Source organism: Eptatretus burgeri, chromosome 3 (genome assembly GCF_056783735.1).
Source record: "Eptatretus burgeri isolate ZD-2024b chromosome 3, Ebu_testis_v1, whole genome shotgun sequence".
NCBI classification, from domain to species: domain Eukaryota; kingdom Metazoa; phylum Chordata; class Myxini; order Myxiniformes; family Myxinidae; genus Eptatretus; species Eptatretus burgeri.
The window spans coordinates 17,604,970-17,625,518 of record NC_140963.1 but is presented as its reverse complement, the minus strand read 5'-3'; the positions used below and the strand labels follow the sequence as shown (position 1 = coordinate 17,625,518).

The following is a 20,549-nucleotide window of genomic DNA, read 5'->3' as shown; positions in this document are numbered from 1 at the left end:
CTCAGGAGTGTTTGCTTCAAAGAGCACGTCTTTGATGAAGTTAAAGTCTAAATCTTTGGCTCTGCCAATTGAGATTGTTGTGGCTTGTACAAAGTCGTCTGACATGGCAAATCGGTTTGTAGCAGTAAATGGCATAGGAGGTTTCTTCGGTCCCATATACTCAACGACTCGTGTCTCCCATGGGATAGGGTGCTTCATTTCTTCTTTCGTTAGGCAAGGGATCGATGTATCCAAACCTTCAAGGTGGTCAAGTTCGGTCTTCCACTGAGCTGCCAGCATTGCCCCCATGTAATGACATTCGAGGCAGCAGTTTTGGGAACTGATCACAGCATCAAAGTTATCAATGATGATTTGCACAAGTCCACCCAGTCTGGCATCTCTGAGTCCAGCTAACTGCTGTGCTTTTGATGATTGAACACCCGCTGACCTTCTGAATCGTCGAACCTCATCGTAGGAACAAGAAACATTATACTTGTACAGTTCTGTGATGATCATCTTATGGTCACCAAGAAGTACACCTATGGCTATCTGTAATGGTGTCGGTTGAGACGTTACCACTGAGCTCACGATATTACCCACCATGATGGATTGTAGTGAATTGTGGAAAGTAGGCTTGATAGCTGATAGTAGTTTCACCAACGTCTCACTAATACACTCTGAGGCTGATTCTCGATCAATGTGCTTAGTGTAGGATTTGAAGTCATCCTTAGCTGCCTTGGTCTCCTTCATGATCTGCTTGCCAACTTTCCGGATACATTCATCCATTCGCCATTCTGATCATCATCCATAAGCCTGAGATTTGTGGCAACATGCTTCCTGAACACTAGTAACGTTGCCACTCCAGGGGAATGTAATGCCAACATATCTTCAGCGAAATGTTGGATGACGTTCTCAACAAGGACACGTCTGGACATGACAGATCCACCCTTGTCTGCGTAAACTGCTTCAACATCGAGCGAATTCCAAACTTTTGAGCGATCATAACCGACTACTTTGACAGTTTCAGCGAAAGCTTGGTCATCAGCAGTACCTTTGCTATTCATCGTGGTAGTTCTCTGAGCATCACGATGGAAACTCATATTGCAACGGCGGTGATACATTGCATCTGCAGCGTGCAAATCTGATGGTGCTCCGATGATACGGTCACGGACTATTCTACCCAGTTCATCTCCACGTTTATCACAAAGGTCAAGTAGGTACTGCTTTTACGTCTCCCCATCAGCCATCTTGTCTGTGGTTACTCTCGACGCAGGGACTCTGTACTGTTGCGGCACCTTGGGATCATACTCATTCGGTAATATGCAAGGAGTTATGTCATGGCAGAACAAACAGTGCTTCTGAAAGTCAAAAACATCACCACCGGTACTCGAACGCAATTGCTTGGAACCAGCGTTGGAGTCATCATCTGTCTCTTCCTCTGGCATACGCTTGGCCAATTTATTGAGAGTGGAAGGAGATACATATTTGGATACACAATTTTTGTGACATCTAACAGTAGATGATCCATCAGATAGTTCTTTTCGTAGTCTGATATCATCTTGCCGAAGATTACTAGCTTCCAATATTGTGCCGATTCGTGATGACTGCATCAACTTCCCAACCCCACAGTTGTAAACTGTCTTGAAGAAGCATTCCTCGGCATCCTTGCTGTCTCCTGCTTCAGCCATATCATTACTCACGTCAGAACCTACAACAAAAACAAAGATCGTTAAAAGTTATCGATATATTGGTGTATTTCACATTGGAAGCACCATGATATTTACGTCTTGAGTAGGTGGCACCAGGTGGCTTCTAAACGGCATCATTACTTCACAATCAGATTATATAACATGTCAAGCACATGTGTAACCAGCAGGATCATTGTTCAACTGCATTCACAATCGATTATGTTAGTTTTTAGTGTGATTTTTTTGTAATTTTGGCATTTTTCAGGTATTTTTGGCGGCCATATTGGATTTGTGCTACCAAGATGGCCAGCAAATGACCTAATAACATCATAATCCACTTCCTTGGTCTCTAAAACATAGATTTAGACACCAATATCATCCTTTTGCTGTACCTAGAACAGGATTTACAACCTAATTTATATTTTGATTGTATTTGGTGGCCATCTTGGATTCTGCAAAAGCCAAGGCAGTGACGAGTGGCCACTCACCCTAAAATTGATCTCGACACCAATATCTATCAAAATAAGCCAAAAAACGATTGTTACCAAACATTGCAAGGTTCACTAGAAATATGCTGCTCTGCCACCGGACTACAAGGAGAGTATACTGAGTAAAAAGCCGACAAGGAGAGTATACTTCGTAAAAAGCCCACCAGGAGAGTATACTTAGTAAAAAGCTTACAAGAAGAGTATACTTCGTAAAAAGCTTTCAAGGAGAGTATACTTAGTAAAAAGCTTACAAGGAGAGTAGTAGGGTAAGAATACTGGTTCTGGCTCACTATTCCCCATGTAAATGAATGGGGGATTTTCAGCGATTCCTATTTTTTTTCCCTAAAAATAAACCCCCTTTTTATCCCAAGGTATATTTATTTGTCTCCCCTTTTAACCTGGAGGTTGAACCTCATTGAATTGAACACCTGGGGGTTGAACAGCTCACTCATTGAACCTATAAAGATTTGTTCAATCTCAAATTCCTTCAATAGTTTAATTTTCTTTGCACAATAATTCCCATCTAAAATATTGAAAAACAAAACATTTGAATCTTTATATTTTTTAAGATACCCCTTTTGTGTCATTATGAAATGATAAACTTCTCTTAATGATCTCATCTGGCCACCGCCCGAGTTGCAAATCATTTTTGTGCATAAACCACGCCATAAAAAAAAGTTTTGTTTCAAATGTTTTCAGTTCATGCCGTGAAAATGAGGAAGTGTTTTTTTTGACACGGTCGTGCTGTGAAAAGAAAAACAGGAACTATTCTGTGAGACAAGGTCTCGTGTTTATATTTTATCTCAGAACACGAACTGAAAACATTTGAATCAAAACCATTTTAGGGTATTTTAAGTATGTTTTGAAAATGATTCATACAATTTGAGAATATAATCGCCCAGTTATTTTCCAAGCTGCCTCACCCGAAGAGTCATTTCCTGTGGCTACACCCAATGATTAGGTAATTTCCTCATTGTTGCCTTATAAGTGATTCGCCAGACAAAGTTTCTGTCAGACGGGATTTTCATTTTTACAACTGAGACATGAGCGATCTTTCTTCCGATGAAGATAACAGCTCAACACAAAGTTGGTAAGCCTGTGTATTGGTTCCTCTTTGAACGATGAAGCAATTGATTATAAATTAAATCGTGATAATTCTGATATTTTTTTTTCTTAGCAGGTCCTTGGAAGAAGTGGAGTTTACAGATCACGATGAGGTGCATCAAATGAATGCTCTTATTGAAGAGGTCAATGATTTTAGAAGAGAATTGAAAAACATTTATAATGACTGGTACGAAGTCTTATCACGGCCTCTGATCTCGAATGAATTAAACCAATGGTGAGACACGTGTGTGTGTGTGTGTGTATATATATATATATATATATATATATGTGTGTCTGTGTGTGTGCATGTGTGTGTGTGTGTATATATATATATATATATATATATATATATATATATATATATATATATATATATATATATACATATATATGTGTGTGTCTGTGTGTGTATATGTGTGTGTATGTGTGTGTGTGTATATATATATATATATATATATATATATATATATATATATATATGTGTGTGTGTGTGTGTGTGTGTGTGTGTGTGTGTGTGTGTGTGTGTGTGTGTGTGTGTGTGTGTGTGTGTGTGTGTTTGTCTGTCTTTCTACCTTCCTCTCTGTCTGTCTCTCCATCTATACCGTTGACTTTTTTTTTTTTTCAGCACTATCACACATCAGCTGTTGAAGCAATCTTGTACAACACATGATTTTCTGGAGGTAAATGTTTCTGAATTATTATTTAGTTATTTTTTTATTAATATCACTCTCTCTTTAGAATGTCGTCTTATGTTGGTTGCATCATTAGTTTGGACGCGGTTTTGCCAGTACACTGGAATTCATTTTATTGGCCTTGAAAGGATGACAGGCTCCTGGTGTGTTAATTCAGTGGTCAACGAGGCTGGTGTGTTAATTCAGTGGTCAACGAGGCTTGAACTTAGAACCAACACCAGGCTTACTCATATTACCATGTAATTATCTTTATAAAACCTAATTATTATCCACTTTTTGTTTCAAAACGGAATATGGTGTCTGAGTTTCGAAATCACAAGACATCTGAAGAAGATTGCTGGGAAAGATTATACATTCTCGCAAATGAATATTTAATATTTTCAATTTTAATAAATTATATTTGTTTTGTTTACAATTACTTGATTTTGAATTTCAAGAAGAGGATCAAGACATGAAGGGGGGGTAGGTGCGCTCCCCCAATTACCCATCACCCCCTCATCCCATCCCTCCCCTCCCCATGTGTGTGTGTGGGGAAGGGTGGGGGTGGGATGAGGGAGGTGGTGGGTCAAAGGGGGGGGGGCAGGGGGGGGATGAGGGGGGTGGGGCTTGTGTGGGAGGGGCTTGTGTGGGTGGGGTTTATGTGGGCGGGGCTTCGGTGGGGCTTGTGTGGGCGGGGTGTGTGTGGGTGGGGCTTGTGTGGGTGGGGCTTGTGTGGGTGGGGCTTCGGTGGGAGGGGCTTATATGGGTGGAGCTTGTGTGGCAGGGGTTTATTTGGTCAGGGTTTATGTGTGTGGAGTTTTTGTGTGGAGCTTGTGGGGGGTTTGTGTGGGGTTTGTGTGGGCAGGGTTTATGTGGGTGGAGCTTGTGTGGGAGGGGTTAATGTGGGCAGGGTTTATGTGGGAGGGGTGAATGTGGATGAGGTTTGTGTGGATAAATGGAAGGGTGGAGAGATGGGTGGATGGGTGGATGAGTGGAGCTTGTGTGGATGGGTGGATAATTTTTTAATTAAATAAACATGTTGTGTGTGGGGAACTAATTAACTAATCACTAATTATGTGAATATGATGAATATGGGTGGAGCTTGTGTGGGGCTTGTGTGTGTGGAGCTTGTGTGTGTGGGGTTTGTGTGGGTGGGGCTTGTGTGGGTGGGGCTTGTGTGGGTGGGGCTTGTGTGGGTGGGGTGTGTGTGGGCGGAGTCAAAAAATTTCAATTTATCTTTGTCTTTTGTAATTCCTGTGAATAAAATTAACCTAAAATCTCTTCCCCTTCCAAATCATATATCTTACAAGTCCAAGGAACCGTATCTATTACATCAACAATTTTAAAAAGTTCGTTTGTCCATCTTTTAATATAACCCTTTTCAAAATGAGATTTCCACCTATATATTCTTACGATATCACCAACTTTGAACTTAGGTTTTCTGACATTAATCTCTTTTTCATATTTTAATTTTGTAAATGTTTCTGATGGTTTCATATTTGTTGACGTGTGAATCGTGTCATTATACTTATCCACAATATCCTGAATAAAAGATGACCATTGTTGTGAACCGAGTTGTGTGAATTTTTTATATAGTCTCTCTTTTAAGGTACGATTAAAACGTTCAACAACAACTGCCTTCCCTTCATTAAAGGTACTGTATAATGTAATACTGTTATTTTTTAGAAAATTCACAAATGTCTTGTTATAAAACTCTCTACCCTCATCAGTCCACAATTTTTTAGGTTTTCTCTTACTTTTATTAAATATCTGTTGAAAGGCTAACATAAGATTATTACCTGTTTTGTTTTTTAATGGTACAACCCATACGTATCTCCTCCTCAAATCAATAATGGTTAAAGCATACTTGTACCCCTTATCATTATTGAATTCAATCAAATCAGCGGACCAAATATAATCAACTTCCTTGGCATAAACCTTTCTTCTCTGAAACTTTGTGAATATTGGTTTATGTAATTCATCAGCTAATTGTTCTTCAGTCGTAATGACATCATTAGAGCCTATAGGTTTTTTGAATTTCCACGTCCAAGTTTCAATTTAGTACTGATCATCTTCTTCACGATGAACTGATCAACTTTTTCTCTCAAGGTTGGATTTTGTATCAGAGACAAATTATACAACATTTCTCTATTGGCTTCATGCTTTTCTTCCAACGTTGTGGTATTCCCATAATCAATATCGTGTCTCATGCACACTTCATCAACTCTATTGATGGGCTTACTCCAGGATTTAGGATTGTCTGCCTCATCTAATCTTTTATCCAAGTTTGTGCCTGGACCACAGAAAGAATACCCTGGAAGATGTAATTCCCCTGGTATTCCAGTAGTTGTAAATTTACTTCCTGATAAAAACTTTTGTATATCTCCTCCTCGTTTGTGTTTGGAGATAAATTGATTTTTTTTTGAACCACACACCGAACATATACCTTTTTGTATAACCCTGTTATTTTTACTTTTAATATATGAAATATTTTTAGTATTAGTTTTCTTTTTACATTTGTAAAATTTTACATTTTACATTACATGTAAAATTTACATTTTACATTTTACTCATTTATTTATGTGAAAAATTCCTGCAGAGTGCAAAAACCTTTTTAGTTTCCAACATGCACATTTGAATCTTAATTTTTAAAACATAAACAATCCTTAGAAATGCCTTCACTCTCTCCTCCATTTATTTAAGAAAAAAAATAAAAATGAAAAACTTGAATTAAAATGAATAGCTTATCGATGTCAATATTCTTGTCGAAAGTATTGCAAATAGACTTGTCAATTCTTTGTTTTCCTCCTCGGTGGGTTGAGTTATTTTCTGTAATACCACCAATCTTTTTTTAATCTCACTGGTTTCCATATTTTGATATTTATTTTGTCTCGCTCTTTCCTCCCTCTCCTCCTTCTCTCTCTTCTCCTTTTCCTCCTTCTCTTTTTTCTCCCTCTCCTCCTTCTCTCTCTTCTCTTTTTCCTCCTTCTCTTTTTTCTCCCTCTCCTCCTTCTCTCTCTTCTCCTTTTCCTCCTCTTTCTTCTCCCTCTCCTCCTTCTCTCTCTTCTCCTTTTCCTCCTCTTCCCTCTCTTCTTCAACTCCTTCCTCATCCCTTATTATCCTTGAATCGCTTACACCCCATAGAATATCACATATATTCATCAGGATTTCTTGTTATTCCTGTATCCAAAATAATTTTTTTTACAACAGGAAACCAATAAAATTTCTTTTGAATTTCTAAAAGAGCCTTACCTTTTCTTAACTTTATAATTTTTTCATTATTTAACATTCTAATTAAATCTAAAGTTGTCGGTTTATCAACATCAGCATAATGCCAATCTTTTATTGAAAATACCTCATTCTTATGTTGTAGAACATATTTATTAAAATACCGAATACCCTTTTCTTGAAGGTATGCTTGGACACAGAAATGAAAATTTTCTTGAAGCCTTCTTGCTGTCATTTATGTATTAGAAATATATGTTGGAATAATATTATGGCACGAAACACCTCCCCATCTTCCCATCGTTAAATCATTTTGTATTTCCTTACTTATTATATATAATCCTGTTTTTTCTGTTTTCATGATATAAACAAGGGCAAAACCGTTATTATATTTACCCTTATTAAATTATTTCATTTGTTGTTTACTAATCGTGGCCCCACAAAACTCATTCTCGATACCAAGTGGATAATATTCTTCCTTACGAGACTGATTTAATTGTTCCAGGTCTTCGAGGTTAATTTTAAATGACCAATTATACCCTTAATCATTCATATCATACCCCCATTGTTCTATTCTCATACAAACGATACGCCCTTCTTTATAAAAATTTATTTTAATTCGAACTGTGAATTCTGTATGACCTGGAGATAATATCAACACTTCTGTATCTTTGGAATACACGGCCGTTTTATTTAAGGATATATATTGTGATAAATCGCTTAATCTCACCAAGTCATTCGCGTCAGTCGGGCTTGGATAATTTTTTAATTTATAAGCATTTTTCATGTTAATATTTTTGGTTATATTATATTTATGTCGTTCAGCCTGTGCCTTTGTGTAATAATTTGATAAATCAATATCCAGTTCTTGAGATACTCCAAAGATAGAACCATCTTTACCAACATAAGTCATTTATATTAGATGAAAAATAATATCATAAAATTTTTTATTTTTGTTGAGTTGAAATAACACATATAAACATAATTGACCACAACACTTGGAATTTAATTCTTGGACTTGAAATGTTTGATAAACACCATTCTGTAAGAATTTTATGACTTCAACAGGTGGTGGAAGACCAAAACTATCAAAATAATATTTGTCTTGACTATTAAAAATACAAACCCAATGAGAACCGTTCCCATTATTATCTTCTAAGTTCATAATAATATTCTTTGTATGTTTCGGCACATTTGTTAATTCATCTCTCATACAAATAACCACATTATGAATTTTTAATTTCTTACAATATTTGACAAGTTGTAAATTTGATGTTGTATTCTTTCCAAATTCTTTCAACCACTCATCAATGCTCATTTATTTATTAGAAAGATATAATCCATTACCTCTTTTCGTTAATTTTACACCTGCTTGTGCTATAGAAGAAAGCATATCTCCAACTAACAATCTCGCTTTATCAGGCAGACCTTCAAGTTTTTCAGCAAAATCTACAATTACACCACTTCCACTAATTTGTTTCTCCAACTCTTTGTTATGTCTTTCCAATTCTTTTTGAGCCTGGAGTTGAGCCTTCCTTTCATTGGCAGTTTTCACCGCTGTTGAAATACCACCCGTCAATGCTCCAACCGCACTTAAACCAGCAAATAAAGGAATTAGAAATGGGAGAAATCCTCCACTCGTCTCTCTTATTGAATATTTTTTCAACATTGGTTTTGTCATTTTAATTTTAAGTGAGCCAGTGTCATTCAAGATTTTCACCTGTTCTCTTGTGAGCAAAACATCAATTCTTACTGCTCCTTTTCTCTGAATTGTATTAACGTTAATCGTACAAGGCTTTTGATTTTGAACACAAGATTATAGTTTATGAAGATTGATTTGATTAACATATACCCCAGTTGGTACTTTGCCACTCATTTATTTAACAAAAAATTATGTGAGACTAATCATCACACCATTATCTGTATTAATCTGCAATTCTGTTTCTTCCAAAAGCAAACAATATGTATCAACTTCTTCACTCTCTCCTCTTTCAATGTATAGGGAAGTATCCACTCGATTAGACTTTATAGTTTCCTTTTGAGCGCTCAGGTCAAACGCATAGATTGTATACAAACTTTTAAATGCTGTCATATCCAAAATAGGTTCTTTATTTCCATTACTTTCACACACCTTTTGGTAAGACTTGTATGCTTCAGCAAAATCATTTTTTTCCCAATTAATTTCCAATCTATCTCGTGGATAAAATGTTCCATCTAGAGAAATGCGAAGTTGTTTCACCTTAGCATTATCACTCAATGCATTATTCTTATCAGTCGCAGTATCACCATCTGGCTTTTTAAAAATGATCCACAGATATCGTGGCTTTCCTTCCAGAACACCTAAATTCCACGTGTAAGTAGTTTGGTTGAGTTTAACGTGTTGACATCTTCTTTTGAGGTATGATACACTGAGTGGTTTCTTTGAGTTAAGTCTTCGATGCAACATCTCTTCTGTTTTTAGATTAGGAGTATATTCACTGATATACCAACTCATCTCCTCAATTACAAATTTATTCTGTTCACCAAAAGCACTACCAACACCAAAAAGCAATCTATTTTCATTATCACTCCTTTGTAGTTGAAATCTTATTTTAAGACCATACAGAACTTTATCATGATCACAAAATCCAAATATACCTTTAAGAGGAACTCAGGTCAGGTCAGGTATGGGAGCATGTGCCAGAACAGCGCGTCGCTGCGTCCACTTTCCGCCGGTACTCCAGGGGCCTCCGTCTGGCCATCCCCCAGGCAGATGCCAGGCCCATCCCCATCTCCTTGAGATGATGGTCAACCTGCTGCAACCATGAGGCACGTGGTCGGCCCACTGGCCTCCTCCACTCATGAGACTCCCTCGCTGAGAGAATCTGGTGAGCAGGATCAGCGTCAGGAAAACGAGCCACATGTCCATACAGCCGCAGCTGACGCTCACGGACTATGCAGGTAACAAATCTCATCCGAGTCTCTCTCAGCAACCGCTCGTTGGACACAAAATCCGACCAGCGATAGCCAAGGATTCTCCGAAGAGACCTGGTACCAAAGGAATTAAGTCTCCGTCTCAGATCCTTGGTCAAAGTCCAAGTCTCGCACCCATAGAGCAAGACTGGAAGTACCAAGGACCTGAAGACTCGGACTTTCGTCCTCCCGCACAGGTACCGGCAGCGCCACACCCCATGATCCAGTGAATCCATGACTCCACAGGCCTGACCCAGACGTCTATTGACCTCCGGCTCACAACCTGCGGAGACATGAATATCACTGCCAAGGTAAGTGAATCTATCCACGACCTCAACATCCTCACCACAAACAGACACAGACAGGACAGCAGCATCCAAGATGTCACCGAAAGCCTGGATCTTTGTTTTGACCCAAGAAATCCGTAATCCCAACGGCTCCGACTCCTCATTCAGCACCTCGAGGGCCCCCAAGAGGATGTCCAAAGTCTCCGCAAAGATGACTGCATCATCTGCAAAATCAAGGTCCGAGATCTTGACATTGCCAAACGATGCACCGCAACTTGATCTCTCCGACATCCTCCCAAAAATCCAGTCCATACAAGTGCTGAAAAGTGTGGGGGCAAGTACACATCCCTGACGAACTCCAGTAACAACTGGAAATAAGTCAGAGGCGGTACCACCACACTTCACAGCACTCTCAGTACCAGAGTAGAGTTCAGACATCAGATCGATCAGTTTCGGTGGCACCCCACGAAGACCAAGAATCCTCCAGAGGACATCCCGATTCACTGAATCGAACGCTTTACAGAGATCAACATAGGCTGCAAGCAGCCCCTGCCGAAACTCTCGTCTGCGTTCAGTGAGGACACGAAGAGCAAGGATACGGTCAATCGTTGACCTCTTTGGTGTAAAGCCTGACTGCTCTGGACGCTGGTGCTCAAGCAGATGGTGGCGAACCCTATCAAGAATTATCCGAGCAAAGACCTTGCCCGGCACTGAGAGCAGCGTCACCCCTCGGTAGTTGTTGCAGTCTTGGCGATCACCCTTCCCTTTCAGAGAGGGACAACAAGGCCCCTCTTCCAGTCAGTTGGGATGATGCCTGTGTTCCAGGCAGAGCACAAAACTGCATGCAACGACGCGAGTGCAGCATTTCCACCAGCCTTGAGAAGTTCAGCATGGATGCCACAGATCCCTGGAGCTTTGCCCCATTTCAACTGGTTCACCGCAGCCCGTGTTTCCACAAGCGATGGTGGACCACAGTTGATTCGAGGGTCAGCAACAGGGATTGTAACACCCTTGACGTCCAACTCGACAGCTGGGGGATCAGCCTGGTACAACCGCTCAAAGTAACCGGCCCAGCGGGCCTTCACTTCAGACTCCTCTGTCAAGAGCCTACCACTCTCTGCTCGAACTGCAGTGCTCCGAGGGATGGGCTTGGATGAACGTAATGCGCGAATTCCCCTGTAAGCGGGACGAGAATCACCTGTCCACAGGTGATGCTCTACCCCCTCACAGATTCCTCGCATAGGCCTCCTTGTCCACCCTCAGTGCACGTACAGTTTTACGCCTCAGCTCCCTGAACAGCTCAGCTCTGCCATTCAGCCTGGCCCTGCGACTCTGGTCAATGGTATCCAGTGTCCCTTGAGAGACAAAATTCTTCTTTGCCCTGCGGTGAACTCCAAGGCATCCACCGGCAACATCAAGGACGGTGGTCTTGAAGGTGCTCCACAACTCTTCAGGACCCCCCAAAGCACCCAGACCCCCCAAGTGTCCACTCAGCCTGTTCGCAAACTCCTCAGCTACTCTCTCATCCCTGAGCTTGGCAACATCCAGCCTAGGCTGGGATGGTACCATTCTCCAGGATTTAAGGTGCAGCTTTAGAGTTGCTACAACAAGCCTGTGGTCAGTATTGAGGAACTGAGCACTCCGGTAGACCCTGCAGTTCTGGATCATCCTCCAACGACCGTCAATGAGGACATGGTCAATCTCCTTTGCCACACCGCCAGCGTTGGAATACCAAGTCCAGCGATGAGCTTGTGGGCGCTGAAACCATGAACCAGCCACCCTAAGTCCATGACTTCTTGCAAAGTCAAGGAACTTAGTGCTATTCTGGTTCATAGTTCCTGACCCATGGGGACCAACACACACCTCATAACCATCCCTATCAGTTCCAGTCGATGCATTGAAATCCCCCAAGACTAGAAGTGTATCTCGTCTGGGGCACTGATCAACCACAGACTCGAGGGTGGCGTAGAATGCATCCTTCACGGTAAGATCACTCGCCTCAGTCGGAGCATAAATAGAGACCAGGGAAATGACACCTAAGGAGTGACGAATCCTTAATCTCATAATACGCTCGTTGACCGGTGTTACCTCAATTATCATTGGGGTCAGCTTATTGGACACAGCTACAGCAACTCCTTGACACTTAAGAGGAACTGCCACAGTAAAACTATTTTCTGCTTTTGTATCATCATTATACGCTCCTTTCCTTTGAATATATCCAGGGTCTGTGTTTGTTCCCATTGACATATCAGGAATAAAACCTTCGACAGACCCCTTTCCCATTCTATCACTGAATGTATAGAGTGTAAATTTCATCATTTCAGATACAGCAGAGACATAATCAACCGCTTCAACTTCTTGTGTTCCAATATACAAATGCACACTATCAAACATTTTCCAGAAGAAATCATTTACAAGTGTAGCATTTGTGTTATTCCCAGCTTTAGTGAATTTAAATTTACACAACAAGAAACTTTCGGAGAGATTCAAATAGGTTTGTTGATTATTTATTTCAAAACTTTTTCCACCATTCGTATTCCAGTCTGTTCCAGTTATTGCATTTACCTTGAAGTAATCTTCTTTTTTAGTGGAGTTTGAGATAATAATAGTATCATCCAAATCATAGATAGTATCAATTGCTTCCATACTTGTATTTATTTAGGAAAAAAGATGTTAAAACTTTTGAAACCCTGATCCAATATTCGAATTATTTTCTGTCGTTCTTGGGGGGACAACTGAGTTTTGCCTTTCTTAATTTCTTTTATTGCTTGTAATTTATGAGATTCCTTCTGGGCATCTTTTATGCTCTTTACAACACCTGCTACATATCCCACAGCAGAAGCAGTTGAACCAATTAGATCTTTATGTTTAAGAATCGTTGAACCAATACCCATTAGAGTATCAATTATCCCATCTCCTCTAAATTGATGTCCAACACCCCTTTGTCTCTTAGGTTTATAGTATCCTCTACCAAGATACATACCTTCACCCTTGTAGTATGGGGAAAGGAACATCCCATCCCCTGTAATTATTTTATATTTTCCCAACTCGTGTTTCCTCACAATAACCATCGTATTTATTTATTGGAAAACTTCACGTAGGTGAATTCTGATGGATATAACTTCTCCATTAAAAGAAATCATACGATTATCTTGGTCGGTTATCCTAAAATTTACTCTGTATGGTTTTTCCTGACACAGGGAGACAAACCAAATTTTTGGGTTCCATATTGAATTTATAACCAATTGGGGTTGAGTATGCGCTGAATGAAAATATTGCATTTGTTTTTTTTCCATCATTATAAGCACCATCAATCAAATCACAGTGAATTAACACCGAATTTATTCCTGAGGATATTTGAATGACATTATCACTGTAAAACATCCCATTAGTTTCAATCTTTTTTGAGGAGAAACCCAATAACTCTCTAAATGAATTATCAATTGTGAAATCAACCTTGTAGTTATTTTTAACTTTAATCGTTGATTTTGAAGTATGTTTTTGAATGTCTATAACAATATTTTTTGGTTCATCACCCTGTTCTTTCATAAGACGAGCAATTTCGGAAGATATTTGAGAAATCTCATATGCTGCGGGTGAGACTGTTATCGTTTTGTATCCACTTCCTGGATTATAACTAAACTTGTCATTTTTATCAGTTATATTAAATAAGGTATTATAAGTTTCCATGGACAATAAAGATGCCTCATATTCTTTTGTTGGGTCAAGTTGTAGTGGGTATGGGAATGAAGATGTGTGGTCGCTTGTTGTGAAATTAAAACTCAGGATTGTGCTTCTCGTCTTATTTAATATGAGATAAAATGTCTTTATATTGATATTTATTAATTATTTTCATGTTCATCAACTGGTCTAAAATGGCTGATGCTTCATTAAAACAATTGTTATTTCCAGCCTTCTTACTGCCTAACAACAATAACAGTCTATTAACTAATTGCAATGGGTCATTTGGAAGAAAACTAACACCTGAACCAAGGATACTTAAAGCCTGAATAATGTGTTTCTCCTTCTCATTCTTCCTACTTTTACTTGAAAGAATAACCCTATAATTTAGAGTGTTCAGCAGATCAATATATACTCTATCATCATTATTTTCCATATCCAATGGTTTATCAATATACTTTGATTCATCCCTCACAGTTGAACCTTGTCTTCCATCTTTTGTGAGAAGAAACATTAATCTCGGAGTTAGTTCAACAGGGGGTTGAGCAGAACCCAAGAACCTTAATTCATCATTAAATATCAATACCTTTTCTTGAAGAAGATGAAATATTGCTGGTTGTTCTGTTGGAATGAGTCCTGCTTTGGTTTTTGAATCCGCTGAATATTCATTGTTTTGAAGAGCATTCACAATATAATCAGGGGGTCGATTCATCTCTTCCAGTTGTTGAAATAAACCTTCATCATCATATACCTTTAATTCTCCTAAATGCTCTAATTCTTCCTCCGTCATTTGATCAAAATCTTTTAACATTTGAAGTTTTTTAGGAGTATATTCGACTGTGGGAACTGTGGAAACATCTTTCATTTTTTCTTGGGAAGTTTTTAAAAGTGGTTTAAAAATTTTCTCTTGTTTTCTTTCAAATGCTTCTTCGCCCATTAGTTTCTCTCAGCGTTTCTTCTTTATGTCTTCCTGTTGTTTTACAACTTTTGAAACCAACTCTTGATGTTCCTTAAATCTTCTTGCTCTTTCTTTTGCATCCATTTATTTATTGTAAAATATCATTTAATGAATTGTAAAGATCAACAGGGAAATTTTCCTTTTCTTCATCATTCAAGTAGGTAGATGTGTTCAAATAAATCCTTTTATTTAAATATTTCATCAAATTCTTTATTAACATTAATGCGAGTTGTAATTTCTTCTTCACTAATACTTGCATCTCTGCTTTTCATATGTTTGCGTTGAGTTTCTTCATCAACATCAAAACCGAATGATAAAATCTTCACTCCGCTCAGATGTTTAATAATTTGTCTCGTTCCTTCTGGATTAGTTTCTAATATCCCAAGACCACCAGATTTTAGTTTCCTTAACTCACTCTTACAATGTGAATACTTTGTTGTACCAAGAGAAACCTCCTCAAATATTTGACCTTCATTCCTCAATCGCATATGTTCCTCCACTGAAATATAGTGATAATCTTCACTATTTCTTTTATTTCTCCAGGTCTTATTGCTCTAGTTGTTGTTGATACAATGCGTATCACGGGGTGTTTGTCAAGTAAATTTACAATATTCTCATTTGTACTACACAAGAACCTTGCTTTATGAAAGTTTTTTCCAGAAGCAGATTTACCCACAAGATTTACAATAATAGTTGTCATTTATATATGTAATTGTTTATAAAACAAAAAATATATCCCTTAATATCTCATCTTGTTTCATAACAATATATTTATATTTTTCAGTCGTGTGCTTCATGTAATCCTCAAATTTCTTTTTACGACATAATGTAGAACAATTATCTCTCCAAAAATTATTGATATCTATTGAATTTAACTTGAATAAAATAAAAGTATTAGCATTGTTTCTGATGGAACGACGAGGAAGTTGAAAGTACGATTGACTGAGATAAATACAATTACAAGAAGAATGTCTCCCTCTTGTGTAGTAGCTGTCCATTACCGTTTGGTTTCTCTCATTAACACAATCAAAGATAACGTGGTTCTTTTTTGATTTATCCAAATCTTGGGGAGACGGTATATCATCCGTATTATCACTAAGAATACAAGTTATCGGATTTGAATTCTTTTTACATCTCTGTGTATCACAAAATAGTTGAATTATATCTTCAATGTTGTAATCATTTAGGTTTTTTTGACGTTTAAATAAACCGATTATATCTTCTTTTTGAAGACAAGCATTAAAACCTTGTGAGAGTAGTTGATACTCTGGTTGAAAACTCGACTTTGTGAAAATTATTAAATTATCATAATCTAAAAAGTTGGGAGTGAGGAGCATCTTTAAAAGTAAGCAGGTTTTTCCACATCCACTTGAACCAACTATGAGACATCTTAATGAATTTGGGAGATTTTTATGGTTGTTAAATTTTATCTTATTTTCCCAAATGGGTAAAAAAATTGATAGTTGATTTATTTATATATTTGGAAAACAGGTTATTTAATTTATTATTAGCTTTTTTAGAAACTCTATATTTTATCCTAAGTTCAGGTTTAATTTCAAGATAATCCATTATTTTATTTATACAATATCTTGTGTTGATATTTCCCTGAAAATTACATCCATGAATAATATATAACAACAATCCTTTGAATATTTCTCTTATACGTTCAGTTTCTTCCCTTGTAAGGAAAGGTGTGTTATCACCCTCATACTTTACATTAATTTCTCTAATCAATCTTGTAAAGTAATTCATTTTTGGTGTAAATCTAAAAGAATTATTTTCCTTTTTATATTTTTTATTATCATTAATTAGAAGATAATCACAGAATATACATTGTTTATAGGCTTTTGACTCTGTGTTTAATCCCCGTCTTTCACACGCAGGACAATTCTCAAATTTGTCATATGGAGAATCAGGAAAGTCTAGCATATTTATAAAGTAAAACTTTACTTAAACTGAAATTCATCCATACTTTCAGTTGTATATTGACTCATATTTAATAATATTACCATCGATATCAATATACTTTTTTTCATTACCAGATTCAACGACATTTTTGATGTCTAGTCTTTTGAAACTTGTCTTTTGTGTCTTGAAACATTGTATTTATTAAGTGAAAAAGTTGGAGGATAAAATGGTTTTAAGCACAGATTCACCTGTAAAATAAACGAAATTTTCATCAAGAAAAATTTAGTTTAAGCAAAGATTTATTGTATAAATATGGTGAATACAACATACTGCGATGTTTGTAATCACAAATATAAACATTATAGAAAACACCTCCGAACCAACAAACACACATTTAATCTATTTCATAAAATATCTCCTCTTGAGTTGGAAAGAAAACATTGTGATATCTGCTCAAAGGATGTTTTGAAGAGTAGTTATAATAGGCATCTTCAATCACAAAAACACAAGAAAAATGAGTTTAAAGGAAAGGGAGACTATTATATTGAAAACACTGATGGGGCATTTAAAGGGCATATAAAAATAAGGATTTTTCAATTTGGAGAACCCGGTCCATCATCAATAGCTGAATCAATTGAAATAGTGAAACCTGATGTTGAAAAATTTATTAAAAAGACATTAAAAGAAATTAAAACTTTAAAGTTTTATATGGGAGTGAAAATGAATATGAAAAGACAAGATGAAGAACATACTCCTTATATGAGAACAGATCTTCATTTTATAACATCATTTCAAGATTTTTTGAATAGTGGGGTTTATAAAGAACTATTAAGACAAGAGGAGGATGTTGATAATACAGTGGTAGGAAGTGGATTCAATATTTTTAAAAATCATCTTTTTAGATATACACATTCTAAAATCAAACCCTCTTAAAGCTTCTTCTTATATTGAATTACCAAAAGAAATAAAACTAAAGAAGGCAGTTGTTAATATTAAGAACAATGATAATAAATGTTTTCTCTGGTCTGTTCTTGCTCACTTTCATCCACCAAAATGTAATTCAGAAAGAGTAAAACAATATATGAAATATGAGAATACCTTGGACATTAAAGATTTTAAATTCCCAATGCCACTAACAGATATTCCTAAATTTGAGAAAAAGAATAATCTTTCTATTAATGTATATGGATTAACGGATACAAACAAAGTTCGAATATTAAAAATTTCAAACAACTATAAAAATGAAGAAACACACATTGATCTTTTATATTTTAGTGTTGGAAAGAATTCACATTACACATACATCAATAATTTATCAAGATTAATCTCTTCTCAGGTATTCAGAACAGCAAACAAAATATATCCTTGTAAGCGATGTCTTAATTCATTTCATACAAAAGAACGATTAGAACAACATTCAAAATATTGTAGTAATCATAAATCAGCTGTAATTACAATGCCTAAACCTGGTGAAAAGATTTCTTTTGAAGATTATAATAAATCTATCATGCAGCCATTTGTGATATACGCTGATTTTGAGTGTATCCTTAAAAAGATAAATACTGCTTCTCCTAATCCAAAAGAATCATATACAAATAAATATCAAAAACATATTCCTTGTGGTTTCTGTTATTATATCAAATGATCTGTTGGAGAAAAGTATAACAAACTTGAACATTATCGTGGAAAAAAGCTTCACAAGAGTTTGTAAAACGATTAGAAAAGGATTGTATAAGACTCACTAAATTAATGAAAGAAACAAATGAACCGATGAAATTAACCAAAGAAGAAAAATTAGAATTTAGAAAGAACAATATCTGTCATATTTGTGAGGGGGAAATTAAGGAGTCTAAAGTTAGGGATCATTGTCATCTTACTGGTAAATATAGAGGTCCCGCTCATTCCTGTTGTAATCTTAATTATAAATTACCTTCTTTTATTCCAGTCTTTCTTCACAACAGCGCCAACTATGATACACATCTATTTATAAATGAACTTTCAAAAACACCAGGGAATATTTCTGCCATAACAAACACAAGTCAAAAGTATATTTCATTTTCAAAAATGATATTCACAAAACCTTTAACTCGTATTAGGTTTCTAGATTCTTACAAGTTTATGGGAACACCACTAGCCTACCTCGCATCAAATCTAAACTCCACGGACTCTTTTCCAAATCTTAATTCATTCTTTCCAAAAGAGGAAATTCTCACTAAAGAAGAAATTCAGATTAAAGAGAGAATTCAAAGTAAAGAGGAAATTCTAATTAATGAGGAAATTAATGAAGAAATTCTTACTGAAGATGAAATTCTAATGATAAAGAAAATTCGAACAATGAATGAAATTCTTACTAAAGAGGAAATTCAGATTAAAGATGAAATTCTGATTTAAGAAGGAATTCTCACGAGAGAGGAAATTCAAACAAGGAATGAAATTCAAAGTAAAGAGAAAATTCTTACAAGTAAGGGAATTTATCCTTATGATTATATGGATTCATTTATGAGATTTAAAGAAACACAACTTCCTTCAAAAGAAAGTTTCTATAATAACCTTTATGAAGAAGAGATAAGTGATAAGGAATATAAACACGCACAAGAAATATGGAAAATATTTAAGATAAAGAACCTTGGAGAATATCATGATTTATATCTAAAAACAGATGTTTTATTGTTAGCTGATGTGTTTGAAGCTTTTAGATCACTCTGTCATAATAAAAATTGTTATGGATTAGATCATGCCCACTATTTCACAGCTCCTGGTTTAGCTTGGAGTGCAATGTTGAAAATGACAAAACAAGATATAGATTTAATCAGTGATGTTGATATGCTTTTGATGATTGAGAAGTCCAAGAGAGGTGGAATATCACAAGTATGTTCAAAAAGATATGCTAAAGCAAATAATAAATATCTTCCAAATTATGATAGTGAAAAAGATAGTAATTATTTGATGTATTTTGATGCTAATAATTTGTATGGATGGGCAATGTCTCAATCTCTGTCTTATGGTAAATTAGAGTGGGTGGAAGAAAAGGATTATGAAAAAGGTTTTGATGAATATTGTTATTTCTTCTCAAGAGGAATTGGATGACGAAGAAGAAGGTTATTATTTTGAAGTTGATTTGAGGTACCCGAGTGATCTTCATAATAAGCATAAAGACCTTCCTTTTGCATGTGAGAAAGAAACCCCAAAGAAAGAATGGTTCAGTGATTATCATAAAAGTTTTAATATTAAAGGCAAATCAACAGGAAAGTTATTAACAACATTCGATGATAAAGAGGGATATGTTTTGCATCAGAGAAGCTTAAAACAGTTTTTGAGAGAAGGATTGGAGTAGCTAAAATTCATAGAGTTTTAAAATTTAAACAAAGTCCTTGGGTGAGAAAGTATATTCAATTCAATGCAGATATGAGAGCAAATACAAAAGTAAAATTTGAAGGGGACTTTTATAAATTAATGAATAATGCTGTATTTGGAAAGACTATGGAAAATGTTAGAAACAGGCAAAACATTAGATTCGCAACATCTTGGAAAGAAGCTTCGAGATTGATAAATAAACCAAGTTTTGAGAGAGAAGAGGTTTTTTCAGAGAACTTTTCTGCAATTCATAT

General features: G+C 36.4%; 1 pseudogene across 1 annotated transcript in view; it reads right to left on the bottom strand.

Moving 5' to 3' along the window:
* LOC147029464 (uncharacterized) overlaps window positions 1–20,549 on the bottom strand; it is a 49,248-nt pseudogene continuing 28,699 nt past the window's right edge. Inside the window, exon 2 of the transcript XR_015055840.1 lies at window positions 1–1,687. The product of XR_015055840.1 is annotated as an uncharacterized LOC147029464 (transcript). The remainder of the gene's footprint in view (window positions 1,688–20,549) is intronic.